The sequence below is a fragment of the Rhinoraja longicauda genome, chromosome 13, assembly GCF_053455715.1.
Source record: "Rhinoraja longicauda isolate Sanriku21f chromosome 13, sRhiLon1.1, whole genome shotgun sequence".
Classification (NCBI taxonomy): domain Eukaryota; kingdom Metazoa; phylum Chordata; class Chondrichthyes; order Rajiformes; family Arhynchobatidae; genus Rhinoraja; species Rhinoraja longicauda.
This window is the reverse complement of record NC_135965.1, coordinates 47,480,801-47,493,827: the sequence shown is the minus strand read 5'-3', so window position 1 is coordinate 47,493,827 and position 13,027 is coordinate 47,480,801. Positions and strand designations below refer to the sequence as shown.

Genomic DNA, 13,027 nt, shown 5'->3' with positions numbered 1-13,027 from the left:
GCTGGTGATGTGACATTGTTAATCTGATGAAGGATAAGGTCGGAGACAGAAGGTTCATTGTTGTCAGTGTTGCACAGTGGCCCAGCGGTAGAGTTGCTGCCTCACAGCACCGGAGACCCGGGTTCCATCCCGACTACGGGCTCTGTCTGTACGGAGTTTGCACGTTCTCCCCGTGACCTGCGTGGGTTTTCTCCGAGATCTTCGGTTTCCTCCCACACTCCAAAGACGTGCAGGTTTGCAGGTTAATTGGCTTGGTAAATGTAAAAATCGTCCCTAGTGGGTATAAGATAGTGTTAATGTGCGGGGGTCGCTGGTCGGCGCGGACCCGGTGGGCCGAAGGGCCTGTTTCCGTGCTGTATCGCTAGACTGTGTAGGAGGCCAGGTACAGAGATAGTCCTAGAGTCACACTGCCCTTCGTCCCATCCCGGCCATGCTGACCAACACTAGTCCCATATCCCTCAAAACCATTCCTGTCCACAGGTCTGTCCAAATGTGTTTTAAATGCTGTGATAATCCCTGCCTCAACTATCTCAAGAGAGAGTTACATTTAGCCCTTAGTGCTAAAGGAATCAAGGAATTATGGGGGGAAAAGCAGGAACTGATTTTTAAGTGATCAGCCATGATCACATTGAATGGCGGTGCTGGCTCGAAGGGCCAAATGGCCTACTCCTGCACCTATTTTCTATGTTTCTACCTCCTCTGGCAGCTCGTTCCACACACCCGCCACCCTCTGTGCTTTGACTGGAGAAATTTCTCGATTGATTGAAAGATGCAGCATGGAATCAGGTCGTGCGGCCCACCGAGTCCACGCCCACCACCGAGTCCACGCCGCCCACCGTGTCCACGCCACCCACCGTGTCCACGCCGCCCACCGTGTCCACGCCGCCCACCGTGTCCACGCCGCTCACCGAGTCCACGCCCACCACCGAGTCCACGCCGCCCACCGAGTCCACGCCCACCACCGAGTCCACGCCGACCACCGAGTCCACGCCGCCCACCGCGTCCACGCCCACCACCGAGTCCACGCCGACCACCGATTCCACGCCGCCCACCGTGTCCACGCCCACCACCGAGTCCACGCCCACCACCGAGTCCACGCCGACCATCGAGTCCACGCCCACCACCGAGTCCACCCCGCCCATCGATCCCACTTTCTCATCCACTCCCTACGCACTAGGGGCCAATTTACAGAGGGGCAAATTAACCCACAAATCCGCACGTCTTTGGGATGTGGGAGGAAACCGGATCACCCGGGGGAAACCCACGCAGTCACAGGGAGAACGTGCAAACTCCACACAGACAGCACCCGAGGTCGGGATTGAACCCGGGTCTTTGGCGCTGTGAAGCAGCAGCTCCACCCGCTGCGCCGCCCTGATGAAATATCACTGCAACCTGCGGTTAAAAACACATGGCAGACACAAAATGCTGGAGTAACTCAGCGGGTCAGGCAGCATCTGTGGAGAACATGGATAGGTGACGTTTCACAGAGTGCTGGAGTAACTCAGCGGGTCAGGCAGCATCTGTGGAGAGAAGGAATGGGTGACGTTTCGGGTCGAGACCCTTCTTCAGAGATGATGCAAAATCAGGCACGTCTGTGCATGCAGCTTCCAAAGGAGGATCTAATATCATCAAATACAATCTTTCCACTAGCTTAAACCTCTTTTCCTTTGTTTAGTTTATTTTAGTTTAGTGATACAGCGCGAAAACAGACCCTCTGACCCACCGGGTCCGCGCCGGCCAGCGATCACCCCGTACACTAATACTATCCTACACACGATTTTTACCAAAGCTATTTAACCTAGAATACCTGCACGCCTTTGGAACATGGGAGTAAACTGGAGCACCCGGAGAAAACCCACGCAGGTCACGGGGAGAGCGTACAAACTCCGTACAGACAGCAGCTGTAGTCAGGATGGATCCCGGGTCTCTGGCGCTGTGAGGCAGCAGCTCCACCCGCTGCATTTGCGATTCAACTCAGCAAAGCTTTTCTCTGTATTTCGGTACAATAATAAACCAAAGATAGACACAAACTGCTGGAGTAACTCAGCGGGACAGGCAGCATCTCTGGAGAGAAGGAATGGGTGACATTTTGGGTCGAGACCCTTCTTCAATAAGAAACAAATACCAATTAATATCATCATTAGATTGTGGATGAATTAAGACAACTGACATGGATGTCGACCTGACAAAACTCTGCCATCAGGCACCAATGAATGAAAATACACGAACTTTCCCCTGAAGTTGTTCAACCTTCTTATAGAGACGTATAAAATTATGAAAGGACTGGACAAGATAGATGTAGGAAAGATGTTCCCAATGTTGAGGGAGCCCAGAACCAGGGGCCACGGTCTAAGAATAAAGGGGAGGCCATTAAAAATTGAGGTGAGAAGAAACTTTTTCACCCAGAGAGTTGTGAATTTGTGGAATTCTCTGCCACAGAGGGCAGTGGAGGCCAATTCACTGGATGAATTTTAAAGAGTTTGATAGAGCTCTAGGGGCTAGCGGAATCAAGGGATATGGGGAGAAGGCAGGCACGGGTTACTGATTGTGGATGATCAGCCATGATCACAATGAATGGCAGTGCTGGCTCGAAGGGCCAAGTGGCCTCCTCCTGCACCTATTTTCTATGTTTCTACATTTCACAGCGTTTGAGTGGGCTGGCCCGGTACATTCAGCTTGTATTATTGACCTCGTCTGTGCGAGTTATGTATGAACCTTGTCTACAACCAACAAGACCAGGCTGTTGCAATCTGATCACACGGGCCTAATCTCATTAGTGTGCTTTAATTACATCTGGCACAGATTGCTTCTGATAGCCAGCCCCCTTGTTATAACACACTTTAAACCCCGGCACTCCCACATACCTGCAATGTACTGACAAATACCAGCGATAGTAAGCTCATAAGTTCACGTTATTGGAGCCGAATTAGGCCATTTGGCCCATCGAGTCCACTCGACCACTCAATCATGGCTGATCTTTGTCTCCCTAACCCCATAACCCAGAGAGTTGTGAATTTGTGGAATTCTCTGCCACAGAAGGCAGTGGAGGCTGATTCACTGGATGAATTTTAAAGAGAGTTAGATAGAGCTCCAGGGGCTAGCGGATTCAAGGGATATGGGGAGAAGGCAGGCACGGGTTACTGATTGTGGATGATCAGCCATGATCACAATGAATGGCGGTGCTGGCTCGAAGGGCATAGAAACATAGAAACATAGAAAATAGGTGCAGGAGTAGGCCATTCGGCCCTTCGAGCCTGCACCGCCATTCAATATGATCATGGCTGATCATCCAGCTCAGTAACCTGTACCTGCCTTCTCTCCATACCCCCTGATCCCTTTAGCCACAAGGGCCACATCTAACTCCCTCTTAAATATAGCCAATGAACTGGCCTCAACTACCTTCTGTGGCAGAGAATTCCACAGACTCACCACTCTCTGTGTGAAGAAATGTTTTTTCATCTCGGTCCTAAAAGACTTCCCCCTTATCCTTAAGCTGTGACCCCTGGTTCTGGACTTCCCCAACATCGGGAACAATCTTCCCGCATCTAGCCTCTCCAACCCCTTAAGAATTTTATATGTTTCAATAAGATCCCCCCTCAGTCTTCTAAATTCCAGCGAGTACAAGCCCAGTCTATCCAGTCTTTCTTCATATGAAAGTCCTGCCATCCCAGGGATCAATCTGGTGAACCTTCTCTGTACTCCCTCTAAGGCTAGAATGTCTTTCCTCAGATTAGGAGACCAAAACAGTACACAATGCTCCAGGTGCGGTCTCACCAAGGCCCTGTACAACTGCAGCAGAACCTCCCTGCTCCTATACTCAAATCCTCTTGCTATGAATGCCAACATACCATTCGCTTTCTTCACTGCCTGCTGCACCTGCACGCTTGCTTTCAATGACTGGTGCACCATGACACCCAGGTCACGTTGCATCTCCCCTTCTCCCAATCGGTCACCGTTCAGGTAATACTCTGCTTTCCTGTTCTTGCCGCCAAAGTGGATAACCTCACATTTATCCATATTATATTGCATCTGCCATGCATTTGCCCACTCTCCTAATCTATCCAAGTCACTCTGCAGCCTCCTAGCATCCTCCTCACAGCTAACACTGCCACCCAGCTTCGTGTCATCCGCAAACTTAGAGATATTGCATTCAATTCCCTCGTCCAAATCATTAATATATATTGTAAATAACTGGGGTCCCAGCACTGAGCCTTGCGGTACCCCACTAGTCATTGCCTGCCATACCGAAAAGGACCCGTTTATTCCTACTCTTTGCTTCCTGTCCGCCAACCAATTCTCTATCCACCTCAACACTGAACCCCCAATACCGTGTGCTTTAAGTTTGTACCCCAATCTCCTATGTGGGACCTTGTCGAAGGCCTTCTGAAAGTCCAGATATAACACATCGACTGGTTCTCCCTTATCCACTGTACTAGTTACATCCTCGAAAAATTCTATAAGATTCGTCAGGCATGATTTGCCTTTCATAAATCCATGCTGACTTTGTAGGATAGTGTTAATGTGCGGGGATCGCTGGGCGGCGCGGACCCGGTGGGCCGAAGGGCCTGTCTCCGCGCTGTATCTCTAAATCTAAAAAATCGAAATCTAAATGAAACGTCAAGTGTAAAAGCATGAATGGATAACTGTGAGGCTGCACATGCAAACACTCCCATGTCAAAGCTGCACAACTGGTTTGTAACTGGTGATGTTTGGATATTATGGGCTAGCTGTGATTGCTGTACGATGTTTATAATGCAGACTGATAGCGGGCAATTTCCATTGGCCCTGGTTGACAGGAGTGCATGGCAGGAGTTCAAATAACGACATTTTATTCACTGACTTTAATTAGTAACTTTTTGCTCAGCAAATTTGCTCAGCATGTCTAAAGATGGGTCCTCACATGAAACGTGTGTGTGTGTGTGTGTGTGTGTGTGTGTGTGTGTGTGTGTGTGTGTGTGTGTGTGTGTGTGTGTGTGTGTGTGTGTGTGTGTGTCTGTGTATGTGTGTGCGTGTATACGGTAAATGGATAACTTGTTGCTGCTGGTCAATGCATGACTGTTGGTCAATGCATGACTGCTGGTCATTGGTTGACTGCTGGTCAATGCATGACTGTTGGTCAATGCATGACTGCTGGTCATTGGTTGACTGCTGGTCAATGCATGACTGTTGGTCAATGCATGACTGCTGGTCATTGGTTGACTGCTGGTCAATGCATGACTGTTGGTCAATGCATGACTGGTGGTCATTGATTCACTGTGAGTGGCGATGGTCAATTGCCTGGCGGTGGTGGCACATGCATGGTGGATGTTGGTCAGTGAGTTTCATTGGGTCATGGTGTTGACACATCATGGTCACACTCTATCATTAGTGATGCAGCAGGCAGCATCTGTGGAGAACATGGATAGGCGACGTTTCACAGAGTGCTGGAGTAACTCAGCGGGTCAGGCAGCATCTGTGGAGAACATGGATAGGTGACGTTTCACAGAGTGCTGGAGTAACTCAGCGGGTCAGGCAGCATCTGTGGAGAGCATGGATAGGCGACGTTTCACAGAGTGCTGGAGTAACTCAGCGGGTCAGGCAGCATCTGTGGAGAGCATGGATGGGTGACGTTTCGGGTGGGGAACCTCTTCATACTCTAAACCATCACTGGCCCATTTCCCTCCAGAGATGTTGCCTGACCCCTTGAGTTCTTCCAGCATTATCTCTTGTTGGCATTAGTAACATGCTTTAAACAATTGCTCAATGCTTTGGAGGAAGCAAATGGATTAACACAGTTGCACTCAGAGAATAAAAGCACCTTTGTCTTCTGATGTATTTCGTCATGGATACGACACGTAGGTTAGGGTCGTATTACCCAAGTTAGGGTAATGTACATGAGGACAATAGATTAAGGTTGCCAACTGTCCTGTATTAGCCGGGACATCCCGTATTTTGGGCTAGTTTGTCCGCGTACGGGACCGCCATTGTACCGTATTAGTAGGGTTGCCAACTTCCTCACTCCCAAATAAGGGACAAAGGGTGTCGTCACCGCCCCGCGCCCCACGTGACCTCACCCAGCCAGCGGCCACGTGCTCCCGCTCCACCAATGGCGGCCGCCCGGGCCGGGAGGGAGCACCTGGCCGCTGGCTGGGTGAGGTCACGTAGGGCGCGGGGCGGTGACGTCACTCTTTGTCCCGTATTTGGGTGTGAGGAAGTTGGCAACCCTAACAGTATGACAACAATCAGCAAACTGATAATGCTGGAAATCAGGGATAAAAACAGCAAATGGTGAGAACCATCAGGAAGTCTACCTCTTTCTACATTCTGACCTGCTGATTGGTGCCATCATTTATTTGCAGTCAAGAGTCTTTTGAAGTAAATAAAACATTAACTTATTGATTCATTTAGTTTCAAGTGCTGTCTGCACGGAGTTTGCAGGTTCTCCCCGTGACCTGCGTGGGTTTTTTCCGGGTGCTTCGTTTTCCTTCCACTCTCCAAAGACGTGCAGGTTTGTAGGTTAATTGGCTTTGATAAAGATTGTAAATTGGCCCTAGTGTTTAGGATAGTGTTAGTGTAGGGCTTATTGATCGGCGCGGACTTGTTGGGCCGAAGGGCCTGTTTCCACGCTGTATCTCTACACTAAACTAAACTACATCCCAAAGACGTGCAGGTTTGCCGGTTAATGGGCCTGATGTAAATTGCGCCTCGTGTGTAGGGAGTGGAAGAGAAAGCGGGATAACAGAGAACTAACGTGAATGGGTGACTGATGGGCGGCATGGAATCAGTGGGCCGAAGGGACTGTTTCCGTACAGTATCTCTAAACTAACCTAAACAATTGAGAGCCACGCTGGGTAACAAGAGAGGTGCCTAACACAGAGCGCACTAGTACAGGAACAAGCAATTACACTTTACAAGACATACAGTATCTAAACTTCAATAGAACTTCAATGGAACTCAGAAATGAGAAAGGTTTAGCAACACTTATAGGGGTGTATTATAGACCGCCAAATAGGGAACGAGAATTGGAAGAGCAAATATGTAAGGAGATAGCAGATATTAGTAGTAAGCACAGAGTGGTGATTGTGGGTGATTTCAATTTTCCGTATATAGACTGGGAATCACATTCTGTTAAAGGGCTGGATGGTTTGGAGTTTGTAAAATGTGTGCAGGATAGTTTTTTGCAGCAATACGTAGAGGTGCCTACCAGAGAAGGGGCAGTGTTGGACCTCCTGTTAGGAAATGAGATGGGTCAGGTGACGGAGGTATGTGTTGAGGAGCACTTTGGGTCTAGTGATCATAATGCCATTAGTTTCAATATCATTATGGAGAAGGTCAAATCTGGACCAAGGGTTGAGATTTTGGATTGGAGAAAGGCTAATTTTGAGGAGATGAGAAAGGATTTAAAAGGAGTGAAATGGAAATTGTTGTTTTATGAAAAGGATATAATAGAGAAATGGAGGATATTTAAAGGTGAAATTTTGAGAGTACAGAGTCTTTATGTCCCTGTTCGGTGGAAAGGAAAGAATAATAATTTGAAAGAGCCGTGGTTTTCCAGGGAAATTGGACACTTGGTTCGGAAAAAGAGGGAGATATACAATAAATATAAGCGGCAGGGAGTAAATGAAGTTCTTGAGGAATATAAAGAATGTAAAAGGAATCTTAAAAAGGAAATTAGAAAAGCGAAAAAAAGATATGAGGCTGCTTTGGCAAGTAATGTAAAAGTAAACCCCAAGGGGTTCTACAGATATGTCAATAGCAAAAGGATAGTGAGGGATAAAATTGGTCCATTAGAGAGTCAGAGTGGACAGCTATGTGCTGAGCCGGAAGAAATGGGGGAGATATTAAACAATTTCTTTTCTTCGGTATTTACCGAGGAGAAGGATATTGAATTATGTGAGGTAAGCGAAACAAGTAGAGTAGTGATGGGAATTAGGAGGATTAAAGAAGAGGAGGTACGGACACTTTTGAAGAATATAAAAGTGGATAAGTCTCCAGGTCCTGATAGGATATTCCCTAGGACATTGAGGGAAGTTAGTGCAGAAATAGCAGGGGCTATGACGGAAATATTTCAAACGTCATTAGAAACAGGGATGGTGCCGGAAGATTGGCGCATTGCGCATGTTGTGCCTTTGTTTAAAAAAGGTTCTAAAAGTAAACCTAGCAATTATAGACCTATTAGTTTGACGTCTGTGGTGGGAAAATTAATGGAAAAGATACTTAGGGACAATATATATAATTATTTGGATAATCAAGGCCTGATTAGAAACAGTCAACATGGATTTGTGCCTGGAAGGTCATGTTTGACTAATCTTCTTGAATTTTTTGAAGAGGTTACCAGGGAAATTGATAAGGGCAAGGCTGTGGATGTTGTCTATATGGACTTCAGTAAGGCATTTGACAAGGTTCCACATGGAAGGTTGATTAAGAAGGTTAAATCGTTGGGTATTAATAGTGAGGTTGCAAGATGGATTCAACAATGGCTGAATGGGAGATACCAGAGGGTAACGGTTGACAATTGTATGTCAGGTTGGAGGCCAGTGTCTAGTGGAGTGCCCCAAGGATCTGTGTTGGGTCCACTGTTGTTTGTCATTTACATTAATGATCTGGATGATGGTGTGGCAAATTGGATTAGTAAATATGCAGATGATACTAAGATAGGTGGAGTAGTTGATAGTGAGGTAGATTTTCAAAGTCTACAGAGAGACTTGGGCCTTTTGGAAGGGTGGGCTGAAAGATGGCAGATGGAGTTTAATGCTGATAAGTGTGAGGTGCTGCATTTTGGTAGGACAAATCAAAATAGGACGTACAGGGTAAATGGTAGGGAATTGAGGAATGCAGTGGAACAGAGGGATCTGGGAATAACTGTGCATTGTTCCCTGAAGGTGGAATCTCATGTGGATAGGGTGGTGAAGAAGGCGTTTGGTATGCTTGCCTTTATAAATCAGAGCATCGAGTATAGAAGTTGGGATGTAATGTTGAAATTGTACAGGGCATTGGTGAGGCCGAATCTGGAGTATGGTGTGCAGTTCTGGTCGCCAAATTATAGGAAGGATGTCGACAAAATGGAGAGGGTACAGAGGAGATTTACTAGAATGTTGCCTGGGTTTCAGCACTTAGGCTACAGAGAGAGGTTGAACAGGTTGGGTCTTTATTCTTTGGAGCGTAGAAGGTTGAGGGGGGACTTGATAGAGGTTTTTAAAATTTTGAGAGGGACGGACAGAGTTGACGTGGGTAGGCTTTTCCCTTTGAGAGTGGGGAAGATTCCAACAAGGGGACATAGCTTCAGAATTGAGGGACAAAGGTTTAGGGGTAACATGAGGGGGAACTTCTTTACTCAGAGGGTTGTGGCTGTATGGAATGGGCTTCCGGTGGAAGTGGTGGAGGCTGGCTCGATTTTATTATTTAAGAGTAAATTGGATAGGTATATGGATGAGAGGGGATTAGAGGGTTATGGTCTGAGTGCAGGTAGATGAGACTAGGTCAGGGAGAATGGTCGGCGTGGACTGGTAGGGCCGGACAGGCCTGTTTCCATGCTGTAGTTGTTATATGTTATATGTAATAGACAATAGGTGCAGGAGGAGGCCATTCGGCCCTTCGAGCCAGCACCGCCATTCAATGTGATCATGGCTGATCATTCTCAATCAGTACCCCGTTCCTGCCTTCTCCCCATACCCCCTGACTCCGCTATCCTTAGGAGCTCTATCTAGCTCTCTCCAGAGAGCTGAGTCACTGCAGCTTTTTGTGTCCATCTTAGGTGTAAACCAGCATCTGCAGTTCTTTCCTAGACATGTAAACTTATTGAGCCAGGAATAACTGATCAGGGAACAATAGATGGAAAAAAATCTCCATTGCAATCACTCGTGTTGGTATCGATTGAAAGCGTGGAGGGTCTTTCAGCTGAAATGTTGGCTGTGTTTCCCCGTGCACAGAGGTTGCCCGCCCTGCCGAGTGTTTTCAACACCTTCTGTTTTGATGTCTAATGCTTTTGGTCTCCATGAGGTTTCACCCACAACAAACAACAGGGCAATGCTTGCTCACAGCTACTCGGAATAGCAATGTCTTACAAACCTATTGTTTCTAATCAAACACTTCCACCACGCAAAAATAAACAGCCTTTTGTTATCAACGTCTTTTTCCGTTATTGGGTTTATTTTCTCAAGGCGAGAAGTATAAAGTAAATGCAATCGTTCACTGGAATGACTTCTACTTTACTGGCTGGCCCTAATGTCTTCCTCTAAGACACACACATTATTCAATGCGGTTGATGTTTATTATACGACTATTCGATAACTACCTTCACTTAACTACAAACAAATACTAGATAGGTTTCACGACCCGTAACATTTGAGAAACCCATGGCTCAAACCATTCCCTGCAGACACAAGGAACTGCAGATGCTGGAGTCCTGAGCAAAATACAAAGTGCTGGAGGAATTCAGAGGATCAGGCAGCATCTGTGGAGGAAAATGAACAAATGACGTTTGGGATCGGGACCCTTTTTGACGTTGATTGTAGCTGTGACATTATTGGTTTCCACCAAACCATTCATTCATTTTAGTGGGGAATAATTCATGCATTTTTAGAATCTTTAGTGACATAGAGTTATTGTCATAGAGTCATACAGCGTGGAAACAGGCCCTTCGGCCCAACCTGCCCATGTCGGCCAAGTTGCCCCATCTACACCAGTCGCAGCTGTCTGCATTTGGCCCATCTATATACTAAAACTCTCGTTTGTTTGTTTGTTTGTTCCTAAACTACAGCCAAGACGGTACACGATAGCGCGACAATTTTAGGCCCACCTTACTCACCGTCGTCCCTTTGGTGCTAATGGAAGACGTTTCATTGAAATTGGTGTTATATTTTTTAAGTTATTCACGTTTTAAAGTTTAAATCTTATCTCCTAGGGAGGGAGGGGGAGGGAGGGAGGGATAAGGGGGGTTGAGGTGGATGGAGTGGAGTGGGGGGGGGGAGGGGGGTGGGAGGGGGAGGGGAGGGAGAGGGGAGGAGAGGGTGCTGCATCAATGCAGGAGAGGTTTGGGCCCAACGTGTCCACTTGGTCTCGTATCCCTCCACACCTGTTCTATCCATGCACCTGTCCAAATGTCCTTCATTGATTCTTAGGATATGGGCGACTGGGTAAACATGCCCACTGTTATTAAACCCTTATTGTCCTTGACAAGGTGGAGATGATCCACTGCACTTACTTTTGTGGAAGTTTCTTTAATGCTCTCTCCCTCTCATTCTCTCCCTCTCTCTCTCTCCCTCTAACTCTCTCTCTCTCTCTCGCTCTCTCTCACTCTCTCTCGCTCTTTCACTCTCTCACTCTCTCCCTCTCTCTCTCTCCCTCATGCTCTTTCTCTCTCTCTCCCTCTCACTCTCTCTCTCGCTTTCTCTCGCTCTCTCTCTCTCCCTCATGCTTTCTCTCTCTCTCTCTCTCTCTCTCCCTCACGCTCTTTTCTCTCTCTCTCTCTCTCTCTCTCTCTCTCTCTCTCTCTCTCTCTCTCTCTCTCTCTCTCTCCCTCCCTCTCTTGCTTTCTCTCGCTCTCTCTCCCTCTCCCTCTTTCTCGCTCTTTCCCTCTCTCTCCCTCTCTTTCTCTCTCTCTCTCTCTCTCTCTCTCCCTCTCTCCCTCTCTCCAATGCCACTTGGCTGGATGTCTGAGTGAAAATGTCTGTAAAGTTAAAGAGGCTTCCAGATAGCACATGGGAGCACAGGAAGTTGAGAGATGTGGATCACGTACAAGCAGATGAGATCAGTTTAACGAGGCATCATGTTCAGCACCAGCAGTGTGGGCCGAAGGGCCCGTTCTTTTTTTGTTTAGAGATACAGAGCGGAAACAGGCCCCTTCGGCCCACCGGGTCCACGCCGACCGGCGATCCCCCACACTAACACTGTCCTACACACACTAGGGACAATTTATTTTACATTTCCCAAGCCAATTACCCTACAATACCTGCGCGCCCATGGAGTGCCTGTGCTGGATGTTATATGTTCTAAAGGAATGGTGATTTGGATTAGACCGATGGGAAGAAGTGGAAGTGTTTGCAGACCCATTGATTTCCCCGATCAAAGACCATGAGTTTGGGAGATTCAGCGTTCAGGAAGTGAGCGGGACATGGTCACCTTGGCAGACAGTAGCAGCGGGGCGGCTGCTGGACATTACTGTGACTCTAGGAGAAGGCACATCTCCCTGGGCCCAGACGGGGCTGGAACGTGGCGACTCTGCGTGCCAATAGACAATAGACAATAGGTGCAGGAGTAGGCCATTCAGCCCTTCGAGCCAGCACCACCATTCAATGCGATCATGGCTGATCACTCTCAATCAGTACCCCGTTCCTGCCTTCTCCCCATACCCCCTCACTCCGCTATCCTTAAGAGCTCTATCCAGCTCTCTCTTGAAAGCATCCAACGAACTGGCCTCCACTGCCTTCTGAGGCAGAGAATTCCACACCTTCACCACCCTCTGACTGAAAAAGTTCTTCCTCATCTCCGTTCTAAATGGCCTACCCCTTATTCTTAAACTGTGGCCCCTTGTTCTGGACTCCCCCAACATTGGGAACATGTTATCTGCCTCTAATGTGTCCAATCCCCTAATTATCTTATATGTTTCAATAAGATCCCCCCTCATCCTTCTAAATTCCAGTGTATACAAGCCCAATCGCTCCAGCCTTTCAACATACGACAGTCCCGCCATTCCGGGAATTAACCTAGTGAACCTACGCTGCACGCCCTCCATAGCAAGAATATCCTTCCTCAAATTTGGAGACCAAAACTGCACACAGTACTCCAGGTGCGGTCTCACCAGGGCCCGGTACAACTGTAGAAGGACCTCTTTGCTCCTATACTCAACTCCTCTTGTTACGAAGGCCAACATTCCATTGGCTTTCTTCACTGCCTGCTGTACCTGCATGCTTCCTTTCATTGACTGATGCACTAGGACACCCAGATCTCGTTGAACTCCCCCTCCTCCTAACTTGACACCATTCAGATAATAATCTGCCTTTCTATTCTTACTTCCAAAGTGAATAACCTCACACTTATCTACATTAAA

General features: G+C 47.6%; 1 protein-coding gene across 1 annotated transcript in view; it reads right to left on the bottom strand.

Moving 5' to 3' along the window:
- Positions 1 to 254: 254 nt before the first annotated feature.
- The window catches only part of mfsd8l1 (major facilitator superfamily domain containing 8-like 1), a 46,511-nt gene continuing 33,738 nt past the window's right edge, over positions 255 to 13,027 (bottom strand). Inside the window, exon 14 of the transcript XR_013548023.1 lies at positions 255 to 273. The gene's annotated coding sequence lies outside the window, so the exon portion shown is untranslated. The remainder of the gene's footprint in view (positions 274 to 13,027) is intronic.